Consider the following 25,773-nt stretch of genomic DNA (forward strand, 5'->3'; position numbering starts at 1 on the left):
TTATAAACACATACCTAAAATATTAAATGTACTTTATATATTATTTTTCTTCCCTATAACTTATTGGTTATAATTATACAGATTCTATGGTTCCTAGGAGCCTAATAATTTTCCCAAATTTTGTCCTCCCCCCATCCCTTGTATTTCTGTGCTAGGAATAGAGCCCTGGGTTTCTTTATACATGTTGTCTTAGGGTTTCCATTGTTGTGAAGAGACATCAAGACCAATGATCTTATGAAGAACATTTAATTGGGGCTGGTTTACAGGTTCAAAGGTTCAGTCCATTATCATCAAGGCAGAAACATGGTAGTGTCTAGGTATGCATGGTGCTGGAGGAGCTGAGAGTTCTACTTCTTCAACTTAAGGCCACTAGGGGAAGAGTTACTTCAAGGTAGCTAGGAGGAGGGTCTCACAGTGACATACCTCCTCCAACAAGGACACACGTACTTCAAGAAGGCCACAACTCCTAATAGTGCCACTCCCTGGGCTAAGCATATTCTAACTACCACACATGTTATATAAATAATATCACAGAGCTTTCAGTCTAGTCCTTTTATCCTGTCTGTTTGCCTCAGAAATGACATTATTATTCTTCAACTTGGTAAGATCTAGAATCACATTGGGAATAAATATCTGGACATGTCTGTATGAGATTTCATGGATTAGGATTACAGGTTACATACACACAAAAAAGAAAGAACTATAGTAATCTTTCTCCAATTCTTGATTGAGAATGCAGTGTGACCATCAGCCTCCCACAGTTTTTCCACCACGAAGTTGCTTTTGTTGGATATTTTGTATCAAAAATTAGAAGAGTAGATAATATAAGAAATTTGTGCAGATGCATGTGCCTATTGATGTGATAAAATTTGCATATGCTTCTAAGGGCTTTCAAATTAGTTTGTTGAAATGGGAACTAATTTAGAAATTTATACTGGAAAATACTTGGCATACTATGAAAAAGCATTAATAGACTGCTCTGATAGAAGTTTAGAAGACCAAAATACTAAAAGATAGTACAGATCAAGCTCTTGAAAGTTCAGATGTTACTAAGAGCTATATCTGTACTAGAATTTAAAAGGCCATTAAGATGATATTCTGACAAAGAAGCTGCAATTTACTCTGTCCCATGTATGGAGAACTTGAATCGTGCTGAATTTAAAAGCAACAAGCTGAATTTAAAAATAACAAGGCAATTTGAAGGCAAGATAGCATTCAGGTTTTGGCATGATGATATCTCACCGTGCTCACACAAGTCCACAGTGAAAAGATACAACATGAGGCAGATGAATATGAAAAATCTACAATTTTTTTTTCTAGAAAGGAGACTGAGCACGTTGAAAGTTTAACTTTAAAGTTGAAGTTGACGCCAAGGAACACGTGAAAAAAGATACTGTACTGCAACTAATAAAGATACACATCCTACTTTACACTGAGACAATAGAAACAGTGTCCTGAAGCTAAGACCCCATTGAGTTAAGGCTCTAACCTGCAAAAATTCAAATTAATTTGAAAGGTGAAAATATAAACTGCATATTCTACAGAAGTTTTCTCTTTGAAAAACAATTGCCTTGGAAAGTAATTTTCCAAAATTCTGTCACCAAGGCATATAGAACCTTCTATAGCTATGTTCTAAGAGGCAAGGCTCTGTACACCCTAAGATGGTGGCAGAGTGTGGACAACTTCTGTATGGTACTGGTTTTACAGGTTTGAAATACACAAGATTAACGTTGTTATGGAGTCGTCACTTTAGTTTTAGGTACTCACCTAATACAGCCAATATGCAACCAAGTGAGTCTCTGTAAAGAGGCCCAGAGAGGCAACTAAATGAATCTGTGAAGACAAAACTTCAGTTCCATTGGAGATCTGGATATTTCTGATGTAAAGACTATGGGGTATCTGCTAAGGAAAGTTGCAGGATATGGAAAGGAGCCAGCCAATCAAAGAAGTTATTATTTCCTTCAGTTAGCATAGATGGTGGAGAGAGCTTATTTAGCGCCTTTGGAGAACTGATTCCTTTACAAGCTTCAAATACTAGACATACATCTATAGAATTTAGCTAGTTTTCCTTCTTTGTTCTTTGTCTAGCTTTTGTCTGAACTTTCCTTGCAATGTTCCCATTATTTTCCTTTTGAAATGGGATTGTTTATTCTGTGCCTCTTATATTTCAACTATGTAAAGTGGTTTACATGCTACTACAGAGGTTCACAGGTAAGAAGTTGTTTGAGTATCAGAAGAGACTCTTAACACATACTTTTGAAAAGGGTTGGAACTGTTAGACTATGGTGAATTTTGAAGTTGGACTGTTGCATTTTATATTATGAGATTGCTAAGATCTAAGATACATGGATAGTTTTGACTTTTAAGTGATATGCATTGTGTCAAATTCACATGATATGGACTTGTGATGGTTTATGTTGATCATCAGCTTGATAGGATTTTCAATATCCTTGGGACAAATGTCTGGATTTTCATCTGATGAATTTTCTAGATAAGGTTGAGATTGAAATACCTTTTGTGGGTGATACCATTTTGTGGGCCAGGGTCCCAGACTTCATGAGCGAAAAGAAGAAAAAGTTTGTTGAGCACAGGCGTTCATTACTCTCTGCTTTCTGATGCAATTTGGCCTTTTTGTGATGAATTTTATCTTCAGATTATTAGCACAAATAAACACTTATCCCATCAATTGACTTCTTGTCTTTGCAGCACAAAAGTTATTGATGGCCTTGTAATCCCATTACTCCACTCCTTTCCTATACTCTTCTGTTTTCCCCCCATTATACACTTTGCACTGTGTTAATTTTGTTGTTAGTATAACAAATTTTAGTGTGTATAATTGAAAATGTATTATGTAACACTACTGGAAAACAAAATACTGAAATAAATGTTAACAATGGTCAATATCCATTGTCTAATGATAGATTTAGAATCACCTGGAAGATGGCAGCCCACTATCATAAGCATTCATTATATATATGAGCATATTTAGAGGGTCAAGAATTATTTATTGTGTTCTAATGGTTGCAAACTCTTCAACACTAAAATGTAATGAAAAGATAGGGTTTAGTTAAGTGACACCAATGAGCTCAATGGGCCGTGAAATTGGATTGGTAGTCCAGTATCTTGGAGATCATATTAAACAATGCAATACTTAGAAATGTGACCAGTAAAGTGAACTTGGGAATCCAAGCAAGTGCACAAAAGGCTCTTTGATTTGTATGATAATTTGAATATTAATGTTAGATGGGTTTTCAAAACTGATATTTTTTATTTTTAATTGTGCAGGGGTGCATGCTGGTGCCATGGTAAGCATAGATATGTCAGAGAATAACTTCTAGGAGTGGGTTATCTCTTTTCTCCTTGTGATTCCTGGGGAACAAGTCTGGGTAGCAGAGAACTCTCTATCTACTAAACCAATTCACTGGCCCTAATTTGATATTCTGAAGTTCCTGTTTCTAATTTTTGTCATTATTATGGATAATGTTGATAGATGGAAAAAATGTAAGGCACTATAGAAAAATGCTATCTTAATAGCTCTAGTAGGAAGTAAAAAAATTAAACTTGACAAAGCTAATTTCCTAAAATCACAAAGACTAAATATCTTTTGATTATAGGAGACCCATAGTCATATCATGAAAATATATATTATGTGCTCCCTTTCTAGAAAAACATACTTTCTCACTCCTTTAATAGGAAGAATATTTAAAATGTGTTGAAAAATTTATTACTGAAGAATTTCACTATAATTTTAAATATTGAAGTTGAAGATGTGCTATTGAATAAGTTTATCAAATAATGTCATAGCAATTAACATGACCTTATTGTTTAAAGTAAGAAATAAAATATAAGAGGATTGGGAATAGATAAATCAAAGAGAGACTGGAAAAAATATTTGAATTTTTTAGGGGACTAAAGTGATGTTACAAAATATAATTTGTGTGTGACACTTTGTCTGCTTTTCTGGGGAGATTAGATCAACAACATGTCAGGGTAGGATAGTACTTTTCTTTTATCTTCTTAGGCCACACAGGAACACTCCTACATTTCTTGACACAATACTCAAAACTGTGCTACTGGGTAGAGCCCTCTCTTTTCTCTAGGTTGTTTTTTTGTTTTTATTTCCCAATCTGTTTTTATATCATTTTAATTACATGCAAGTATTAAGGTCAGTTCTATGTTGAGGAACTAGCAATAAAATAGATGCAAATAGTCAAGGAACAAGCAAAACAATATACACAAGTAGTCAAAGAACAAGCAAGTCAATAAACAATATTCCATGAACACTCACATGATCACTGTTTATAAGGGCTTATCAGGGTGACCAAATATCTGAGCCTCTTTCCCTGTCTTTGCCCAAAATCACTTTCACCCCGAATGCACCAGAACTCGTCTGGTTTGTTTCAAAGCAAGAAAACTGTAAGACATTTCATCCAGTGATGCAAACAGAGTGAACTAGTAAAACAAAAAAAAAATTGTAGAGAAGGAGAACTCCAAAACTCCTTCTATGATTCCAGCATCATTCTAATACCAAAACCAGGAGAAAACAAAACAAAAAAGAAAAGAAAGATACGGCCAACATCATGATGAAAATGAATTCAACATAATACTTGCAAAAAGAATACCGATGTGTATCAAAAAAGCTATTCAATAAAAAGAAGTTTGCTTTATCACTTAATAGAGGCAAAGATCAACACATATAACTCAATGAATGCAAAAGAACACATCAAAGGACTTAGAGACAAAAATACCATGATCACCTCAACAGATGCAGTAAAAGCCTTAATCAAATTCCAACAAGCCTTCATGATAAGAGTTCTAGATAATTTAGGAATAGAATGAATAAACCTCACCAATATTAAAAGCTATGTATGAGGAAATCACAGACAACATAATCCTAAGCAGATAAAAAATTGAAGCATCTGATTGAAGTCAGTACTTAGACATAACTCTTCAGTATCCCTATTCTTTATCAATATTGTGCTTAAAGTACTAGTTGGAGAAATAAGACAAGAGAAAGAAATTAAAGATATACAAACAATGAAAACAAGAATTCAGTTTCTTGCCGGATGGTTGTGGCACATGCCTTTAATCCCAGCACTTGGGAGGCAGAGGCAGGGGGATTTCTGAGTTTGAGGCCAGCCTGGTCTACAGAGTGAGTTCCAGGACAGCCAGGACTACACAGAGAAACCCTGTCTCAAAAAAACAAAAAAACAAAAAAACAAACAAACAAAAAAGAATTCAGTTTCTATTTGTAAATGATATACTATATAGTATAGATCTGCAAATTATAACAGAAGTTTTCTAGAAATGATTAACATATTAAGCAGGTGATACAATATTACATATCAAAAGATCACAAAAACAATTCCAGTAGACATCTTCTAGGAATAATTTCAGCAAATTGGCAGGATACAATATCAACATATAAAACTCAGAACTGTTTGTATACATCAAGAAATAAACACACTGGGACAAGATCATGGACATCCTCCCATTTACAATAACATCAGAGACAATAAAAAATTTTTTGGAATAAATGTAACTGAGGAATTCAAAGACGTTTACAATGTAAACCACAAATTTCTGCAGAAAGAGAAAACACTGGAAATTGGGACAATATCTTGTGTTCATTGGTAAGTAGAATGAATACTGTGAAATGACTATCTCACTAAAAGTAACTTATGGATTCAAGGCAACTCCAATAAAAATATCTATAACAGTCGTCACAGAAATAGGAAGACATTGTCCTAAACTTTATATGGAACCAGATAATATCCTAGCTACTTAAATAAATTCTGAATACAAACTCTAACACTGAAAGATTTGCTATTCTAGATATATAATATATAACATACCTAGAATATATTGACTTAATGTATATAGATACAATATGTTAGAAATATATTGTATAGAGCTATATTAACAAAAAATGTAATACTGCCACAAAATAGGCACATAGAACAATGAAATAAAACAGAAGGCTCTAACGTAAGTACTTGTTAGTACAACTGTTTAATAGTTGACAAAAAAGCTAAAAATAACACTAGAAGAAATAGAACATCTTTAGTTTTGTGCTAGGAAAGCTGGATATCGACATGCAGAAGAATAAAATTACATCTATATCTATCACCCTGTACAAACATAAGCTCTAAGTGGACCAAGGACTCTAGCTTTAAACATGAACTACTAAACCTTCTAGAAGAAATATAAATATAACTCTACAAGATATAGGAAAGGAATTTTCTAAACAGGACTTTGTTTTCCAAGGGACTAATGCCAATAACTGACAACTGAGACCTCATAAATCTATAACCTTATATACAGCTAAAGTAACAATCACTCATGTAAAAAATAATCCACAGAATGGGATAGAACTTTTATCATTTATGCATCTGAGAGACGATTAATATCAAGAATATGTAAAGAACAGGGTCAAGAAAAAAAGACTAAATTGAAAATTGCCTAGGCACATAAATATAATTGTCAATAAAATAAATATAGATAGCTAAGACATATTTCAAAAGGTGTTTATTATCCTTAGAAATTAGAGAAATGCAAATTAAAATAACTTTGAGATTTCATCTCATTTCAGCCAGGATGGCTAAGATAAACAAAATGTATACCAGCAAGTGCTGTTGAGATTGTAGAGACAGAGGAATATTCATTTACTCTTGGTGTCATTGCAAACTGTTCCAGCCACCCTGAAAATCAGTATGAACCTGAAAATAGATACACAATATGACACAGCTATATTCCTCCTTGGTATATACTGAAAGGACTTGACATTTTACTCAGTAGATATATGCTCAGCAATGTTCATAGCCACCCTATTTTTTACAGTCAGTTAATGAAAACAACCAAAATTTCATTCAACAGATGAGAGAAAAGTAAAAGTGTAGTAATATACATGATGAAATACTACTCAGTGTAAACAAAACAAAATTCAGGAAAATGGATGGTCCTGGAAAAGATCATATTGAGGTAACTGAGGGCTCAAAAACAAAAGCCCTTTGTTCTCTCTCATCTGCTGCTGACAGTGCTCCCCACAAAAATCATGGACTAACAAAATCTCCAGTGCCAAGCATGAGAAACCTCCTTTCTCATGGTTGGTCATATGATTCCCTAAGTTGTATAAACTACTGATGTAGCAGCTGGGTGCACCTCAGTGGTTGAGGATGGGTTGTCCTTGCTGAAGACACTGTACACTTAGGATATAAGGACTCAGATTATTTTAGCTGAGCCAAAGCCAAAAGACTCTTTTTTGAAGTATAGCTTTCATAGTTCCAAAAAATACCATGCAAGCTACCAAGGGATGGAAACTATTAAATAGTCCTATCCAGTTGCAACATCTATGAACCATGACAATTACCATTAGTGTAACATATGCCTACATATTCAATAATTGGCACTCACATATTGGTGTTACCCAACAGCTGTCTAATTGAACTTAAGACCCACTCAATAGGAGAGAAACCATGCCTAGCTTCCTGGAGCTAGTAAGGTGATGAAATTTAGAAATGTATGTAGTACTCCACTTTTCTAGACCAACATAATTCTTAATTATATTCTAAATCTTATGCTTATACTCACAGATAGGTGTAGCTATTGCCTTTCATCAAAGAAGCCTCTTTTCACAGCAAGTGGAAACTCACAAAAAAAAAAAAAACCAACCAACAACCAGACTTAATGCAGACATCAATAGATCCACTGCAACTTAACCTCACCGAATGCATCTACATCACGGATCTTGCATCTATGGCTCACAGAATCTCATGAAAGGGAATATCATGAAAGACTGAATAAAAAGATTGTAAGTGTTATAATATCAGAAAGTCACCTGGGAAATAGTTTCTATTAGAAATCACTGTATATTGGGATTTAAATAAATAAAATAACAAAAAAGGAAATCACTATACAAACAAGATCTAAAAATGATGATAACAGTGGACAAGTTAGCATGGAAGGGAACAATCTTTTAGGAGTCAAATCTTTTAGACAAAGAATGATGGACATCTAATAATTGCTAAGAGAAAGAAAATTAGCTTTTCCCAGGAATGTGACCTCTTATTGGTTGTTCAATGTAGAATAGTAAAGTTTGAATCACAAACAGTAAAAACATACTCATGATATTTTAGTTATATGTATTTCTGCATATATATACATGCACACACATACATATATATGTAGTAATAATCAATTAAAAAATTAAAAGAGACTTAATTGAGAGTCAGGGGAAATGGGGATGTACACAAATTTAATAAACATTACTGTAGACAGGAGGAAACAATGGAGGCATTTTCATGGTTTATGACTCCATCTTTTAGTCTATAATGTGAATATATAGGGGCTAGAAGACGAAATATTTCAAAGAGATCTTAGAAGGCACCTCTATCTATTAGAAAAAATATTTATGTCATTTTTTTGCTGTTAAGTATTAGGATAATTTTACTATGATATTATTATCCTGGCAAAGGCATCTGAGGTTGTACATCACCCTACTGTAGGGAAATATGACGAAACAGAAATCAGAGAAAGGGAAACTATTTGGCAGTTCCACATAGCCCAGATCTAGGCCAAGCTGTGCAAAGAACATTTTTGCTTTAATTATGCCACAACAAAATTGTTATTTTCCTGTGTCTGAATGGCTGTTCTTTCACAATAGCAATTTGTTCATTCTGATTCTTTATATTATGCAGGTTAATGCATGTTTACATCTGTGGAAGCACTGAATATGTATCCCCTCTCAGAATAAATTAATTCCCAAACCAGTATGTATCCTTATGCTGTCATTATTTCTTTCCCATTAATGGAACAAATGACCACAACAATACTTATACAAACAGTGGCAGCTGGCACAGGGTACACTGTGTCTATCACATTAACATTTGCTACATCAATAGATTATTTTTTCTTCAAAAATGAAGCTTAATGCGATATTTTGTTTCCAGAGCTCTTTGTGTTCATTTATTCTTTCTTTTTTCAAAGTTTCCAGATCTACATCTCATTCTGATGCAAGGTATTATTCGATCATGCCATAATATAAGGCAAACAAGAGAATAGAAAATTAATATTGACATAAAGATAATAACAGCACAAAGTAGGTTCTTCACCCTGACTGACTAAGATTAGGCCTTCATCTTGTCTAAACAGGCACCCATTAACAGCATATTAATCGTTTTCCCTTCTGTACTCTATCTTACATGCCCACAATCCATAGCTTTCTTACCCTCAATACCTTCTACCCCCAGAATACCCTTCTAAACCACATTTTACATACATCCATTCTAACACTTTTCTCCAGTCCCAATGGTGAGTCAAAATGTTAATTGAATCATATGGAAACTCCATATTGATATTCAATAACTTCTATAATCTGGGTCCTGCAATATACCATAGGATTCCAGAGCCACCAACAGTATCCTGAGATGAATACAATTCAGCCATTAATTTTCTTTGTGATCTTCATCAAATGTAAATCACAGTTATCTCATTTGTGAAATATAATACTTATGACCACATGATTATTTTAAGAAAAATAAATTATACAATATCCATGAAACTAACTTGGAAATTTTCATTCAAATATTTGGCTCTCTTTATCATATTTAAAACCATCATACCTGATTTCATTTAATTTTGCTGATTTTGCTCCGTTTATTTTTCCTTCTTACAGAAATACATGTCATTTTCCAAGTTAATTGCTTATTTGTTCCTCCAACTCTTGCAGAACTTCTCATTCTTTATCCCCTTCCTAATTTCATGTAACCTACCTCTCTTTCACACATGCATGTACACACACACACACACACACAATTCTAACAAACACAGAATGAAAAAGCAATAGAATTCCTCCCTTTTCAGGGGACCATACACAGAGGTGATCTTGGTTAAGCTAAATGTGTATTATAGTCAATAGAGGACTTTAATTTTTTCCCATGGACATTATTTATTTTAGCTCCATAAGCATATTTAGAAGGGTGCTAAAAGAAGAAAAAAAAAAGAAATCAGAAAAACTGTTAAACATTTCTGGTGGGAGTGCAAATTTATAAAACCACTTTCAAAATTGGTTTGGCAGTTTTTCACGAAATTTAGAATAATTCTACCCCAGTACCCAGCTATACCAGTCCTGGGCACATACCCAAAATATGTCCCACTATACCACAAGTATAGTTCAACTATGTTCACAGCAACTTTGTTTATAATAACCAGAATCTGGAAACAACCTAGATGTCCCTGAACTGAAGAATGGATAAAGAAAATGTAGCATATCTATACAATGAAACACTAGTCAGATATCAAAAACAAAAACATCATGAATTTTGCAAGAAATGGATGGAATTAGAAAAACTCATGCTGAGTGGGGTAACTGAGACCCAGAAAGACATGTTTGGTATGTACTCACTTATAAGTCAACATTAGCTACAAAGTTCCAGATAACCATGAGACAATTAACAGAACCAAAGAAACTGAGTAAAAAGGAGAACCCTCTTATATCCTCCTTTTTACCCATATATAAATCTTCCTCAGAAGGGGAAACAAAATAATCCTTGGATATGGAGAGTGTGAGGGCAATGGGTGGGAGAGGTGTTGTACAAGGGAATGAGGATTGCAATTAGGTGTGGGGAGAGGGGGTCAGGAGGGGGCTGGAAGTAAGAGTTGAAATTGGTGGGGGCATCTGTGGGACTAGCTGAAGGACTGGGACAGTGGAGGGTACTGGGAATCTATGGGGTGACTGTAGTTGAGATTCCTACCAGAGGAGGATATATAGACTGAAGTAGCCACCTCCTGTAGTCAGATGGGACTTCCAGTGGAGGGAGAGGAACATCAACCCACTCACAAAACCTTCAACCCAAAATTTGTCCTGCCTACAAGATGCTCAAAGATAAAGATTGAGCATAGACTGAGGAAATAACCAACCAATGACTGCCACAACTTGAGACCCATTCTATGAGAGAGAAACAACGCTTGACACTGTTAATGATACTTTGCTATGCTTGGAAACAGGAATCTAGCATAGCTTTTTCCTGAGAGGCTTCATCCAGAAGCTGATGAAAACATATGCAGATACCCACAGCCAAACATCAGAAGGAGCTTGGGGAGTCTTGTGGAAGAGTGGGGGATAGAAACGAGTGAGCCAGAGTGGTCAAGGACACTGTTGCCTGCCACTGGATCCCCTTCCTCTACCTGGACTGCTTGGTTACACCTCAGTGTGAGAGATAGTGGTTAGCCCTACTGGGACTAGATGTCCCAGGGAAGTGTGGGACCCATGGGGGCTTCTCCTTCTCTTAAGAGAAAAGGTGGTAGTTAAAGATTTAGAAGGGTGGGAATGGGAGAAGAGGATGGAGTGGGGCTGCAATCTAAATGTAAAGTGAATAAAGAAAATTAAGAAAAAAGAAAGAAAACTGTCCAAATTTCATCATAATCTTTGAAGATGTGGTGTGGTACATGTATATAATTCTACTATCAAGAAGAATGGAGTAAGAGTATACTAGTAGCCTCAGGATGTGGGACACAGAGTCAAAAGAGATCATCAACTATTCTATAGAACAGAAACAAGAAGGAACATTCTATGAGGTCACAGTTATCCTGATACCTAAACCACTCAAAGACTTAACAAAGAAAGAAAATTTCAGACTAATGCCTCTGATGAACATTGATGCAAAAATACACAACAAATTAATCACAAACTGAATCCAAGAACACATGAAAAACATCATCTGCTATGATCAAGTAGGCTTTATCTCAAAGATTCAGGGATCATATATATGAAAATCCATCAATGTAATCCACAATATAAACAAACTGAAAGAAAAAAATTACATGATCACCTCATTAGATGCTTAAAAAGTCTTTCACAGATTTCAATACCACTTCCTGTTAAAAGTCTTGGAGAGATCAGGAGTACAAAGTGTATACCTAAACATAATAGAAGCAACATAAAAGCTAATAGTCAATATCAGATTAAATGGAGAGGAATTTAAAGCAATTCCACGTAAGTCAGGGACAATAAGACTGGCCACTCTCTCCCTCTCTATTGAATATAGTACTTGAAGTTCTAACTAGAGCAATAAGACAACCAAAGTAGTTCAAGTGGCTATAAATTGGAAAAGAAGTCAAAGTATCACTATTTACAGATTACATGATAGTATATAATTCTACCAGAGAACTCTTATATATGGTAAACACTTTTAGCGAAATGGCTGGATACAACTTGAATTCAAAATAATCAGTAGCCTTCCTTTCTATAAATGATACATTGGCTAACAAAGAAATTGGAGAAACAACACCCATGGCAATAGCCACAAATAATAGAAAATATCTTGATGTTACTCTCATCAAGCAAGTAAAAGACCTATATGATAAGAATTTCAAGTCTCTGAAGAAAGAAATTGAGGAAGATATCAGAAGATAGAAAGATCTCCCATACTTATGGACAGGTAAGATTAACATAATAAAAGTGGCCATCAGACCAAAAGCAATCTATATATTTAACTCAATTCTCATCAAAATTCAAATACAATTCTTTAAAAATCTTGAAGGAGGAGTTCTCAACAACATATGAAAAAGCAAAGAAACCTAAGATTGCTAAAAAAAAAAAAAAATCCTATACCCCTTGCCTGATCGTTTTGGCTGGGGCAGATACCTAGCTGGTCTGCTCCTATGGAGACACCATATCCTGAGCCATCCTAGAGGAGCCACTGCACTCAGAGCACCTGATAAGAACCCTCTCCCACTACCCTATGCCCCAGAGTTACAACGGGGAGCTAGGGACACTCAGGACCCATCAGCCACCCAAACCCGACCCCTCTGGAATATCACTTCCCTTCCGTCCTCCTGCCTGGTCTTTTTGACTGGGGCAGACACCTAGCTGGTCTGCTCCTGTGGAGACACTGTATCCTGATCCATCCTAGAGTAGCCACTACACTCAGAGCAGTGGGTAAGAACCCCCTCACACTCCCTATGCCCCAGGGTTACAACTGGGAGCCAAGGGCACTCAGGACCCATCAACAACCCAAACCCTGCCCCTCAGAAAAACCACTTCCCTTCTGCCCCTCACCTGGTCCTTTTGGCTGTGGCAGACATCTAGCTGGTCTGCCCCTGTGAAGACACTGTATCCTGAGCAATCCTAGAGGAGTCACTGAACTCAGAGCGGTAGACAACTAGCTGGTCTGCTCCTGTGGAGACACCATATCCTGAACCATCCTAGAGGAACCACTGTACTCAGAGCAGCAGGATTTTAGGATCCCAGGGGCGAACTGAGTCCCAGGAGTTCTTCCACCCAGGAGATTAGGATCTCAAGATTAAAGAGACATCTGGACTCCAAGTAGTTCTGACACAAGCAAGATAACTGAAAAGACAGACTCTAGTCAGACACAGTAAGTACAGGTAACACTACAGTTAAGCAGATGGTGAAAGGCAAGCGAAAGAACATAAGCAACAGAAACCAAAGTTACTTTGCATCATCAGAACCCAGTTCTCCCACCATACCAAGCCCTGGACACCCCATCACACCAGAAAAGCAGGATTCAGAATTAAAATCACTTCTCATGATGATGATAGAGGATTTTAAGAAGGACATAAGTAACTACTTTAAAGAAGTACAGGAGAACACAGGTAAAGGGGTAGAAGCCCTTAAAGAGGAAACACAAAAATCCCTTAAAGAATTGCAAGAAAACACAATGAAGGAATTAAACAAAATCATCCAGGATCTAAAAATGAAAATAGAAACAATAAAGAAATCTCAAAGGGAGACTACCATGGAGATAGAAAACCTAGGAAAGAGATCAGGAGTCATAGACGCAAGCATCACCAACAGAATAGAAAAGATAGAAGAGAGAATCTCATGTGCAGAAGATACCATGGAAAACATTGACACAACTATCAAAGAAAATGCAAAATGCAAAAAGCTCCTAACACAAAATATCCAGGAAATCCAGGACACAATGAGAAGACCAAACCTAAGGATAATAGGTATAGATGAGAGTGAAGATTCCCAACTTAAAGGGCCAGTAAATATCTTCAACAAAATTATTGAGGAAAACTTCCCTAACCTAAAGAACGAGATGCCCATAAACATACAAGAAGCCTACAGAATACCAAATAGACTAGACCAAAAAAGAAATACCTCCCGTCACATAATAATCAAAACATCAAATGCACAAAACAAAGAAAAAATATTAAAAGCATTAAGGGAAAAAGGTCAAGTAACATATAAAGGCAGACCTATAAGAATTACACCAGACTTCTCACCAGAGACTATAAAGGCCAGAAGAGCATGGACTGACATCATACAGACCCTAAGAGAACACAAATGCCAGCCCAGACTACTATGCCCAGAGAACTCTCAATCACTATAGAAGATGAAACCAAGTTATTCCATGACAAATCCAAATTTGCACAATATTTTCCCACAAACCCAGCACCTCAAAAGATAATTAATGGAAAACACCAACCAAAGAGGGAAACTACAACCTAGAAAAAGCAAGGAAGTAATCTTCCAACAACCCCAAAAGAAGATAGCTACGCAAACATAATTCTACCTCTAATAACAAAAATAACAGGAAGCCACAATCATTTTTCCTTAATATCTCTTATCATCAATAGACTCAATTCTCCAATAAAAAGACCCAGACTATCAGACTGGATACACAAACAGGACACAGAATTTTGCTGCATAACGGAAACGCACCTCAGTGACAAAGACAGACACTACCTCAGATTAAAAAGATGAAAAACAATTTTCCAAGCAAATGGTCCCAAGAAACAAGCTGGAGTAGCCATTCTAATATCAAATAAAATTGTCTTTCAACCAAAAGTAATCAAAAAAGATAAGGAAGGACACTTCATACTCATCAAAGGAAAAATCTACCAAGGTGAACTCTCAATTCTGAACATCTATGCTCCAAATACAAGGGCACCCACATACATAAAAGAAACTTTACTAAAGCTCAAAGCACACATTGCACCTCACACAATAATAGTGGGGGATTTCAACACCCCACTCTCAGCAATGGACAGATCATGGAAACAGAAACTAAACAGAGGCACATTGAAATTAACAGAAGTTATTTACCAAATGAATTTAACAGATATTTATAGAACGTTTCATCCTTAAAAAAAAAAAGAATACATCTTTTTCAGCATCTCATGGTATCTTCTCCAAAATAGACCATATAATTAGTCACAAAACAGGCTTCAACAGATACAAGAAAATTGAAATAATCCCTTGCATCCTATCAGATCACCACAGACTAAGGCTGGTCTTTAATAATGACAAAACCATGGGAAAACCCACATGCATGTGGGAACTCAACAATGCTCTGCTCAATGATGACTTGCTCAGGGAAGAAATAAAGAAAGAAATTAAAGACTTTTTAGAATTTAATGAAAATGAGGACACATCATACCAAAACTTGTGGGACTCCACAAGGCAGTGCTAACAGGAAAACTCAGAGCTCTATTTGTCTACAAAAAGAAACTGGAGAGACTATACACTAACAATTTGACAGCACACCTAAGAGCTCTAGAAGAAAAAGAAGAAAATACACCCAGGAGGAGTACACAGCAGGAAATAATCAAACTCAGGGCTGAAAGCAACCAAATAGAAACAGAAAGAAAAATACAAAATATCAATAAAACCAGGAGCTGGTTCTTTGAGAAAATCAACAAGATAGAAAAACTGTTAGCCAAATTAACCAGAGGGCACAGAGACAGTATCCAAATTAATAAAATCAGAACTGAAAAGGGAGACATAACAACAGAAAATGAGGAAATTCAAAAAATCATCAGATCCTACTACAAAAGCCTATACTCAAAAAAAAAAAACTGGAAAATTTGGGTGAAATATACAATTTCTTAGAAAGATACAAGGTAACCAAGTTAAATCAGGAGCAAATAAACCATCTAAACAGTCCCTTAACCCCTAAGGAAAAAGTAGCAGTCATTAGAATCTCCCCACAAAAAAGAAGCACAGGACCAGATGGTTTTAGTACAGAATTCTATCAGACCTTCAAAAAAGACCTAATATCAATTCTTTTCAAACTATTCAAAGAAATAGAAACAGAAGGAATACTATCCAATTCGTGCTATAAAGCAACAATCACACTCATACCCAAAGCTCACAAAACCAAAAAAGAAAGAGAACTTCAGATCAATCTCCCTTATGAATATCGATATAAAAACACTCAATAAAATTCTAGCAAACCAAATCCAGGAACACATCAAAACACTCATCCATCACAATCAAGTAGGAATTATCCCAGGAATTCAGGGATGGTTCAATATTCAGAAATCCATCAGTGTAATCCACTATATAAACAAACTGGCTAGTTATAAAATCAACTCAAACAAATCAGTAGCCTTCTTCTACAAGAAAGATAAAAAGGCTGAAAAAGAAAATAGGAAAATGACACTCTTCACAATAGTCACAAATAATATAAAATACCTTGATGTAAATCTAACCAAGCATGTGAAAGATCTGTATGACAAGAACTTCAAGTCTCTGAAGAAAGAAATCAAAGAAGATCTCAGAAGATGGAAAGATCTCCCATGCTCATGGATCGGCAGGATTAATACAGTAAAAATGACCATCTTGCCAAAGGCAATCTACAGATTCAATGCAATCCCCATTAAAATCCCAAACATATTCTTCACAGAGTTAGAAAGAGAAATTCTCAAATTCATTTGGAATAACAAAAAACCCAGGATAGCAAAAACTATTCTCAACAATAAAAGAACTTCTGGAGGAATCACTATCCCTGGCCTCAAGCTGTACTACAAAGCAATAGTGAAAAAACTGCATGGTATTGGTACAGAGACAGGCAGGAAGATCTGTGGAATAGAATTGAAGAGCTAGAAATAAACCCACACACCTATGATCACTTGATCTTTGACAAAGGAGCTAAAACTGTCCAGTGGAAAAAGGACAGCATTTTCAACAAATGGTGCTGGTTCAACTGGAGGACAACATGTAGAAGAATGAAAATTGATCCATTCTTATCCCCTTGTACAAAACTGACGTCCAAGTGAATCAAGGACCTCCACATAAAACCAGATTCACTGAAAGTAATAGAAGAGAAGGTTGGGAAGACCCTCGAATACCTAGGCACAGGGGGAAAGTTCCTGAACAGAACACCAATGGCATATACTCTAAGATCAAGAATTGACAAATGGGACTTCATAAAATTGCAAAGTTTCTGCAAGGCAAAGGACACTGTCAATAGGACAAAACAGCCACCAACAGATTGGGAAAAGATCTTTACCAATCCCACATCTGATAGAGGGCTAATATCCAATATATACAAAGAACTCAAGAAACTGGACTCCTGACAACCAAATAACCCTATTAAAAATGGGGTTCAGAGCTAAACAAAGAATTCTCAACTGAGAAAACTCGAATGGCTGAGAAGCATCTTCAGAAATCTTCGACATCCTTAGTAATCAGGGAAATGCAAATCAAAACAACCCTGAGGTTCCACCTCACACCAGTCAGAATGGCTAAGATAAAAACTCAGCTGATAGTAGATGCTGGCGAGGATGTGGAGAAAAAGAAATACTCCTACATTGTTGTTTGGATTGCAAGATGCTACAACCACTCTGGAAATCAGTTTGGTGCTTCCTCAGAAAACTGGACATAGTATTACCTGAGGACCCAGCTATACCACTCCTGGGCATATACCCAGAGAATGCTCCAACATATAACAGGGACACATGCACCACTATGTTCATAGCAGCCTTATTTATAGTAGCCAGAAGCTGGAAAGAACCCAGTTGTCCTTCAACAGAGGAATGGATACAAAAAATGTGGTACATTTACACTATGGGAGTATTACTCAGCTGTTAAAAACAATGAATTCGAGAAATTCTTAGGTAAATGGATGGAACTAGAAAATATCCTCCTCAGTGAGGTAACCCAATCACAAAAGAACACACATGGTATTCACTCACTGATAAGTGGATATTAGCCCAAAAGCTTGAAATACCCAAGATTCAACTCACAGACCACATGAAGCTCATGAAAAAGGAAAACCAAGTGTGGGTGCTTCGGTCCTTAGAAGGAGTAACAAAATACTCAAGGGAGCAAATATGAAGACAAAGTGTAGGACAGAAACTGAAGGAGGGGCCGTCTGGAGACCATTCCACCTGGGTATCCATCCCATGTGCAGTCACCAAAAGTAGATGCTGATGTGGATGTCAGGAAGTATATGCCGACAAGAGCCTGATTTAGCTGTCTCCTTAGAGGTTTGCCAGAGTTTGACATATTCAGAAGTGGATGGTCATAGCTAACCATTGAACTGATCAAGGGGTTGCCAATGGAGGAGTCAGAGTGAAGTCTGAAGGAGCTGAAACGGTTTGTGGCCCCATGAGGAGAGCAACAATACCAACCAACCAGAGCCTCCAGGATCTAAACCTGGGAGCACTTAGGGAGGGATCCATGGCTCCAGCTCTATATGCAAGGGAGGATGGCCCTGTCAGGTATAGGTCGGAGAGGAGATCCTTGGTCCCACGAAGGCTGGACGCCATGTGTGGGGGAATTCGAGAGTGGGGAGGAAGGTAGAGGCACATCTGCAGAGAAGCAGGAGAAGGGGCGATGGCATAGGGGCTTTCCTGGATGATGGGGGAGAGGAGAAATGTGGTAAGGGGATAACTTCTAAAATGTAAATAAAATATCCAAAAGAAATCACAAAAAATCCTATATAATAAAAGAGTTTCTAGAGGTATAATTATCTCTGACTTAAAGCTATACTACTGAGCAGTAGTAATAAAAGCCACATGGCATTGGCATAAAGAGACAGGCTAGGCTGATCAATAGAATTGAATTGAACTCAGAAATAAACCAATATACCTATGGACACTTGGTTTTTTAGAAAGAATCCAAAACCATACAATAGAAAAGGGAAAGCATCTTCAATAAATGATGTTAATCTAACTGAATGTCTTCATGAAGAAGAATGCAAATAGACCCATATCTATTACCCTTCACAAATGGATCAAACACATCAACAAAAAAACAGACACACTAACTCTAACAAAAGAGAAAGTGGAAAATTTTCCTGAATATATTGGCACAGGAGACAAATTCCTAAAGAGAAGACCAGTAGCTAGGTACTAAGATATACAATTAATAAATGGAACCTCATGAAACTGAAAAGCCAAAGCTAATGATATCATCAATAGGACAAAATATCAGCCTACAGATTGTGAAAAGATCAACAACTCGCCATCTGACAGAGGTCTAATACACAAAATATATGAAGAACTCAAGAAATTATACACAAACAAATAAAATAAACCAATTAAAAATGGGGTACAGAGCAAAAGAGAAAACTCTCAACAGATGAATTACTTCAAATGGCCAAGAAGCATTTTTAAAAATATGTTCATTGTCCTTACTCATCAGGGAAATGCAAATCAAAATACCTCTGAGATTCTATCTTACATCTGTCAGAATGGCTAAGGTAATAAATTCAAGTGACAGCACATGCTGGAGAGGATGTGGAACAAGGAAAACACTCCCACACTACTGGTGGCAGTGCAAACTGGCACAACCACATTGGAAATCAATTTGGAGTTTTCTTAGAAATTTGGGACTAGTTCTACCCCAAGACCCAGCCATACTACTCCTGGGCATATACCCAAAGAGTGCCTCACTATACCACAGGATGCTTGATAATCTATGTTTGTAGCAGGCTTATTCATACTATCCTGAAACTGGTAACAACCTAGATGTCACTCAACTGAACAATGGATAAGAAAAATATGGTACATCTACACAATGGAATACTATTCAGCCCTTAAAAACAAATGCATCATGAAATTTGGAGGCAAGTGGATGGACTAGAAAATACTATCCTGAGTGATGTAAGCCAACCCAGAAAACACCCATGATATATATTCACTTATAGATGGACAGTAACCACGAAGTATGGGTTAACCATACTACAATTCAAAAACTCAAAGTAAAACTAAGTAAAAAGGAGTGTCCAAGGGAGAATGCCTGAATCTCCCTCAGAAGGGGAAAAATAGTCCTCAGAGGTCTCCCCCTCTTCCACAGAGAGAAAACTGGGTGGGAGAGGGGGTGAGGAAGGGAATGGGGATGGAGATAGCACTCATGGGAGAGACCTGGGAGTGAGAAAGGCAATTGATGGTAAACATCTCTGGGAGTAGCTCAAGATCTGGAGAGCATTGGGAAGAGTCTGGGGAATCAATGGGGCTGACCCTAGCTGAGACTCGGACCAGAGGGGGATATGGAGACTGAAGTGTTCACCTCCTGTAATGAAGTAGGACTTCCAATGGAGGGAGAGGGACATCAAACCACTCACAAAACCTTCAACCCCAAATTTGTCCTACCTACAATACACAGAGATAAAGAGGGAGCAGAGATTGTAGGAATGGCTAACCAAAGACTAGCCCAAATTGAGACCCATCTGTTGGGCTGTAGTATACATGTGGGTGTGGGTCCTATGGGTTGAATTGTGGGTCCTGCCTCTGTCACCCCAAGGGGCTGGGGCCGAGGCTCAGAGAGGCAGAGGAGCGGGAATTTAACTGTGTTCACTTCAGGCCAGCACCGGGTGGACATGTGGCTGTGAGAAGCCACAGAATTCCACTCCAGGGGTGAAGGAAACACAGTCTGGGGTCCAACAAGGGGCAAAGCTCTTGGGTTGGCAGCCGGGAACTGACTAGTTCTCTGGCCCTTGGGCTCTCAGGCTGAGAGGCCTCAGAAGGGTTGATCCACTGGGGGAGTAGGGGCTGGATCAACCCACAGCCGAAGGGGCAAGGGGGACAAGCTAATGCTGTGCCTGCTGGAATGAGACTCTTGGTCATGGCGACTCCCTTGGCTGGGTCACAGCTGGCTTGGCTCATTCATTTGAGTTGGTTACCTCCTTGGTTGGAAGCATAAAGAGGTTGGCAGGAGATTAGACAGTGGCTCTTTAGTTGAAGACCTTCTCCACAGTTCCCCATGGCTGGCCCCAAAGAAGAGAGAGAGTCCGTGGTCTTAAAACATTTATTGTCATGGTGGAAAATGGGTGAAGCTATAACCCCTTATTCTCAGGGCAGGCCTGAGGTTAAATACCTTTTGCAAGGAGGAGGGTCTGGGAAGGAATGCTTAATTGGTTACCCCCTCTGGCCTCTAGGTATCTCATTAGCTTGGAGATATCTCTTGAGGGTCTTTGGCTTGTAGTCATGCCCTCTACCTGTACTACATGACCTTTTGCCACAAACATCTCTTTGGGAGGGGCTGTAGCTATGTTAAAGGAGCCAGGGGCCCAGGAGCAAGGCTGCACTTCTACTGTTCGGTCCTTGAGGGTCTTGGGGTTCAATGTCTGTGCTCGACCAGATACCCAGCTGCCTCTCACAGGCCACTGCCTAACACCCATCCCATGGGGAAACACCAACCCCTGATGTTATTAATAATACTTAGCTATACTTCAGAAAATAATCTAGCATAACTGTCTTTTTTAGAGGCTTCATCTAGTAGGTGCCAGAAACAGATGCAGAGACCCACAGCCAAACATCAGGGGGCATGTGGAGTCTTGTTGAAGAGTGGGCAATAGAATTGAGCTAGCTGGAGTGAGTCAATGACACCATAAGAAGACTTACAGAGTCAACTAACCTAGGCCCATGGCAGCTCACAGAGACTGAACCAAGAATCCAAGATCACACAGGGTTTAGACCTAGGCCACCTACACATTTATAACAGATGTGAGGTTCAGACTTTTGGGTCCCCTAATAATTGAAGCAGAAGCAGTCTCTGACTCTGTTGCCTGCCATTGGATCCCCTTCCTTTAACTGGTCCTAAGTTTGTCCTCAGTGGGAGAGGATTAGGCCTACTATGACTGGAAGTCTTAGGGTTCAATGGTACCCAAGGCAGGGGTGGTGTGGTGTGGTGGCTTCTCCTTCTATGAAGAGAAGGGGAGGAGTTATTGGGGCAGGAATTTATAAAGGTAGGTGTGGTTGGGGAGGAGAGATGGGGGCATGATTAGTATGCAAAGCCAATAAGTAAATAAATAGAACAAAGTCAAAGGTTTACTGACAAATGTAAGTCAAGGTTACAAAGTTATAACTATATAGTATGGGTAAGTCTTGACATACAATGTACACTAAGAGAACATTAAGAGAACTATAATTTTTATTGTGTCATATTATTTTCATCATACTATTTTAGATACCTGTAATCCAGTAAGTAATATCTCAATAAAAAATATTTTTAAAATCTTGCATTAAATTTGCCTGGAGCCTAGGTAGATAGATAGATAGATAGATAGATAGATAGATAGATAGATTAGTAGATAGATAGATAGATAGATAGATAGATAGATAGATAGATAGAGATGAGATAGAAACACTGGGTCTTGCTTTGAAACAACAGTGTGCTCGGCACTCCCTATGTAGCCTGAATTGGACATTACCTTATAGCAACCTTTTTATATTTACTTCCCAAATCCTGTGCTCACAGACTTATATCACAACATCCAGGTTGGAGCCTTTAAAATACAAACTGTAGCACATGTCATATTTTAATTTCAGTATATTCAAAGTAGGACATGATAATTCTAATATAATTCTGCACAAGTTGAAATACCAAATAGTATTTCTTCAGAAGATTATTATTTGAAACAAAACTTATTTCTTTCACAATTTAACTAGAAGAGAAAAAACAAAGCAGGAAGATAGACCCAAAGATTAAAGTAGAAATAAGAAACAAATCAACCACATGCTAAATGTGGACATTGTATACTGAGCCAATCAATACAACTACAAAATGCTGAGGAGATAATTGAAAGAATTGAGATTTTTAAAATACTACGCTTATAATATTAAAATATGATCAAAGCATTATGTTTATATTACTTTAAGTTCATAGAGATGCATATAATTTATGGATAATATACTGAGATGGATAGTATATATTTTATGATTTGGATGTAATTTAATTATGTGATTATATTTCCCAAGGTTTCCATTATGACTAAAAATGTTTGAAAGTGATGAAGCCTTTGAGTTGATATGGTAGAAGGTCCTTATTGTTTTGGAGATGTCCTTAAGGATATTTTGGACATAGTTTAGAGTCTTTTGGGCATCTTTTTAAAAAGTATTAGATATTAAACATACATTTGCACATGTCACTGGCCAAACATGGCTACGCCCAGAAACACATCTTCTTATGCTACACTGTAATTGTAGGCTGCCATCTATGACCTTCAGCATCTTGCCTGACTCAGAAAATGTGACACTCTGAATTTTCTGCCTCCAATACTCTGAGCTAGAATTTTATCTTCATAAATTTAGTTTCCTTAACTATTTCATTGCACTAACATATAAAATTTGCTTAAATGGAAGTTGAGGAAAGACAATTTGATAGGTAAAAAATAAAAGTAGCAAAATATTGGTTGTGAGTTCATAATTGTTCCTACTTTCCTTTGTAAACATGAAAATCCACCATAATATTGCCTTTATTCTTATATATGTGTGAAATATCAATAAGAATAAGTTCATGTATATATGAATCTTTAATAATACTAAATGGCACTGCAATACCACAAAACTATTGAAACCAAAAGGAAGGATATAAAACTTTTAAATTTATTTTTATACACAACAGAGACAAGTAGAAGGCAAGGGGAGAGATTGATAATTTCCTTGGCTGGTGGAGCTAGCCAACTCCTAATGTCTGGGTCAGTTCAATACAAATTAGATTTACGTGCAGTATGTTTCTGAAATACAGAGCACAGCCAGAGACAACTTCACATATACTCAGTTAGTGTTATTCCTTTGTAACTGCCTCAATCAGCTGTCATGATACTGTGTGTTTCTTTTTCTTAGAAAGTAATACCTAGATTGTCAAAAGCGTCTACAGAATACCAGAGCACTCAAGCTACTCAGCCCCAAACTACTGTACCACAAGTGGTAAGAAACTGTGCAATACATAAGACTGATGAACTTATCAGTGAATAGCATTAATATGTCATATATATATTTGAGTTTAAACTGGTTAAGTAAGGCTCTATATCTTCCATTTCTCTCTACTATGTCTTGGAAGATAAAGCATATATTTAAAGTCCATTTTTATTTTACTCATATATTTTTAAATTGTCCTTCTCTCTTTCATATTTAAAACTAGAAAATTGGTCTTAACCAGGCAAAACTATCAGTGGCTATCAGTTTCTCATTAGGCTATAAATTTTGACACCTTAGCGTGATTTCTGACACATAGTAGGTAGTCAGAAAAACAGAACAGATGTAATAAATGTATATCCACTCAACAAATTACATTTTTACATGATTCATTTTTCTCTGCTTAGTTCTAAGTTTATATTAATAGCAAAATAAGAAGTTAGTCACTTTTTAATTTTATAAGCATTTAAAATTTCTGGTTAAATCTTTAATCTAATACACACACACACACACACACACACACACACACACATATATATATATATTAATAAAATAAACATTAAATATATCCTTTATCTTCCAACACACACAGAGACACACACACAAACAGACACACATACACAAAGAGACACATATATACACAGACACACAGACACATACATACATAGATGTTTACAGATTTTCTCTCATTGCAACCTTGCTCCATTTCTGTCTTCAACAAATTATCTATCACTAGGCTATCTTCCAATATTTTATATATTTTCTTTGTATTGCCTTGGAATAATTTGTTCAAAGCATAGTAAGGAAAGTCCTGAGTGGATATTATGAAGACTAGGGTTTGTAACAAATTTACCATTTTCTATGTAGAACATGTATGCATCTTCCCTGTTTATGATTCACAAAATTCTCCAATCACAAAAATGAGAAAGGTGCATTAAAATGATCTCAAAGGCCAAGTTCTATTACTCCACACTTGCATTTTTTTTTCTGGGAAATGACTGTGTCAAAATTGCTATATCCCTTGTGGGATATTTTGAAACCAATCACTGACCTTCTGAGAGGTTCTTTCCTAATGTAATATTGCCTCTTGCTGTGTTTTAGCAAACACTACTTTCCCAGACTACATCCTTGAACCCAAGTCTAAAATGACACTTGCCTCTTCAGTGTTTACAGGCAGAAATGTATTTCATGAGACAATTAACCATGTTCTACTCAAGATATTTCTACTGAGATCATCTTAAATACTTCTTAAGTATGTTATTGAGACTGACTTTTCCAATGATGCAAAAGAAAAGTCAAATTAGGAATCTGATTTACTAGATTTGAATTACATAGGTATAAATTGCTTCTTGTGTGAAAAGGGAGAAAAGAAAGTGGTAAAGCTTATGTTATGGATGCTTTAGCTTCATTACACTTCACATATATTGTATATATCAATATTTTGTTACATGAGTAAGAGATTGAACAACTAGACAGATAGATATTTAACTCATTTTTGTCCATAGAACCCTGCTCATACCCATGTGTGTGTTTTTGTGTATTTTACTGAGGGGACACTCAGTACATATTTGGCTTTAATGATGTTTCCAGTATGTTATAGTTAACAATGTTGCCATGTAATAGGAAAAAACAGTTTGTTTTCTTTCCAACTGTTCTCTTCTATGTCACTAGTTTAAGGAAAAATAATATGTACTAGATAGAAAACCAATCCACTCTTATTTACTTTAATTTCATCCTTTTATGTCATAAAAGCATGTGGGTTTAATGCTGGATTTGAGGTACAAGTGGTTTTTTTGACATTTTCCATTTTTTTCAAGCTATCCAATGCCAGTAAAGGATATTACCAGTTTTCCTTCATTCCTATTATTTTATTCATAG

Source organism: Grammomys surdaster, unplaced genomic scaffold (genome assembly GCF_004785775.1).
Source record: "Grammomys surdaster isolate TR1022 unplaced genomic scaffold, NIH_TR_1.0 240, whole genome shotgun sequence".
Classification (NCBI taxonomy): domain Eukaryota; kingdom Metazoa; phylum Chordata; class Mammalia; order Rodentia; family Muridae; genus Grammomys; species Grammomys surdaster.